Source organism: Meriones unguiculatus, chromosome 1 (genome assembly GCF_030254825.1).
Source record: "Meriones unguiculatus strain TT.TT164.6M chromosome 1, Bangor_MerUng_6.1, whole genome shotgun sequence".
In the NCBI taxonomy this organism is placed as follows: domain Eukaryota; kingdom Metazoa; phylum Chordata; class Mammalia; order Rodentia; family Muridae; genus Meriones; species Meriones unguiculatus.
The window spans coordinates 154,143,983-154,146,659 of record NC_083349.1 but is presented as its reverse complement, the minus strand read 5'-3'; the positions used below and the strand labels follow the sequence as shown (position 1 = coordinate 154,146,659).

Genomic DNA, 2,677 nt, shown 5'->3' with positions numbered 1-2,677 from the left:
GAATCACAGGATTAGAGAAATGAAATCAAGGTGATAGCGACTGGGAAGCTTCGCCACTACTGGCTAGCTTTTGTAGCACTGGAAGGTGCTGAGCACACTGTCAGAGAAGAAAAGTAATCATCAAGCCTACCCAGATGTGAACTACATGAGCTACAGTAATAGCTAACAAGAGACACCCAATACTACCACAGTGGCACACGTTATGATCGTAACCTGTCACATTCTAATTTGATTTAAAGCCTGCTCCACAAAACTGAACTCTTACCTGTTAACTGGGCCAAGAACCTGTGGCTGGGTTTCCTAGGGAAAACAAACAAACAAACAAACAAACCTCTACTATTATTCTGCTAACTGGACAGAGTATTAAACTCTTCCTAAGTACTTGTTTCGGTATCCAGAGGCTCCCAAAGAATCTTTTATTTGGAAACTAATACAGATACTAACACAGAGAGAACAAGAGACAGTGGAATGCTCAGCTCCGAATGGGACATTCTTTTTTTTTTTTTCTTTTTTCTTTTTATTAACAGATCTTGCCTTCAGTTTATTTGTAAAAACAGCATAGGACACTGGTCATCTGTAAATACTGTGTAGGTGGGTGTGTCACCACAGTCCATCTGTCTTCACAAGCAGAAACCTTTCTTATGGGGCCTTCACAGGGGGCTGGGCACCTTTGGGAGCCTGAGCTGCTGCTGAAGCCTGGGCCTTAGCTGGAGCTGTGGCCTCTGCCTTGGTTTGAGCCTTGGGCTGTGGTTGGCAGAGCCTGTGACTCTTGGCCATGTAGCTTCAAATCCACTTCCCAAGCTTGGGGTGAGCGATGAAAGCCAGACAGCTGAGTTTGCGGCTGGGTCCCTTTGGCATCTTCACAGGCTTCGCAAGGGCTTTGATGGCCTCTCCTCGCGCACTCATTGCCTTTGCATTGTTTATTTGTGTCTTCTTCAGGCCTTTCTTGTTGTGCTTCTTGGCGAAGCGCATGTTCCTCAAGAACTTGGGATCCACCCCTTAGGAAATTCATATCTTTGTGACGGGGGTTTCTTGGTGCCATTTCTATGCCATTTGCGGGACTGGTTGTGTGTGGTGTGGTTCTTGGATATGTCTGCACGGTAACCGCGGCTCCCGCAGCGTCTGAGACCGGAAGAGAAAGAACCAAATGGGACATTCTTACCACACTTCCTCCCCCAGGCCTCAGAGACCATCATGCCAGAGAGGGCAGGGAGACTGTAAAAACTAGAGATAGTAAGCAACTATTGTGGAACAGTGTTTTCCTGACATCACAGGGTTGCACGCATGAGCTCAGAGAGACCAAACTATATGTAAAAGACCTACACAAGACCAAGCCACACAAAACCCCTGCTGTGATGGCGACATAGCTGAGAACCTATTGGTAACAGGTGGCTGTTGGGAGAGGACGAATGAGTTAGGGAATCAGCCCTTGATAAGCCGCCCGTGCTCCGCGCACATTCAGTCAGCACTAAATGGACTCCTTGGGTTTAAAAAGAACAGCACACCGAGTCGAGAGGGAAAGACGGAGCGTGGTGTAAGGGGGTGTGAGAGGGACTGGAGAGGAGGGAGTAAAGGGTAGATTTAATCAAAACACATTCTGTGCATGTATAAAAATCTTAGTAGTAACAAATTAAAATGGAATATGGGCATATAGATGTCTTTTTTGGGGGAATTTTTTAATTTTATTTTTCTTTCTAGTTACATTTTGTTAACTCTGTGTCCCAGCTGTATTCCCCTCCCTCATTCCCTCCCCAACCCCACACTCCTCCCTGGTCTCCTCCCTGCTCCTTTCCAAGTCCACTGATAGGGGAGGACCTCCTCCCCTTTCATTTGACCTTGTTTTATCAGGTGTCTTCAGGGCTGGCTGTAGAGTCCTCCTCTGTGGCCTAACAAGACTGATCCTCCCCTGGGGGGGGGGGGGAGGAGTCAAGGAGCCTGACCTTGAGATCCTGTTAGAAATAGTCCTTGTTCTCCTTACTTTGGAAAACTACTTGGTTACTGAGCTACCACGGGCCACATCTGAGCAGAAGTTCTAGGTTATATGCATAGATGGTCCTTGGTTGAGTGTCAGTCTCAGAAAAGACCCTGTGCCCGGATATATTTGGTCCTTGTAGAGCTCCTATCCTTTCCATATCATACTAACTCCCCTTTTTTCATATGATTCCCTGCACTCTGCCGAGGGTTTGGTTATGAGTCTTAGTGTCTGCTTTGAAATACTGCTAGTTAGAGTCTTTCAGATGCCTTTTGCGGTAGATTCCTGTCATACCTTCAATGCACATCCCATTTGTCTTTCTAAATGAGGATTGATCATCTTCGCCTGTGTCCACTTTCTTGATTATCTTCTTTAGGTGTGTAGATTTCATTATGTTTATCATATCTTGTAGGTCATATAGATGTCTTAACCATTTACATTCTTTCCACTAACTTTTAGTTTACATGGTTTTAATTTTGTTTGGGTAATCTGACTGATACTGTTGCTTCTTTCCTGCCTTGAATAAATTCTGATATTTTATTTTAATTGATTTCTTCATTTTGCACCTGTATCAGTTGAATCTCTATTGGTTTCTCTAGGCATTAAATATTTATCTGTGAAGAGTTACCATTGCACTAACTTAGAGAGAGAGAGATTTATGTATAAAAGCTACGTTTACATCTGCAAATTTTTATTCTTTTTTTT

General features: G+C 44.3%; 1 pseudogene; it reads right to left on the bottom strand.

Moving 5' to 3' along the window:
• Positions 1-639: 639 nt before the first annotated feature.
• Positions 640-1,193, bottom strand: LOC110554035 (large ribosomal subunit protein eL29-like; annotated as a pseudogene).
• Between the last annotated feature and the right edge of the window lie 1,484 nt (positions 1,194-2,677).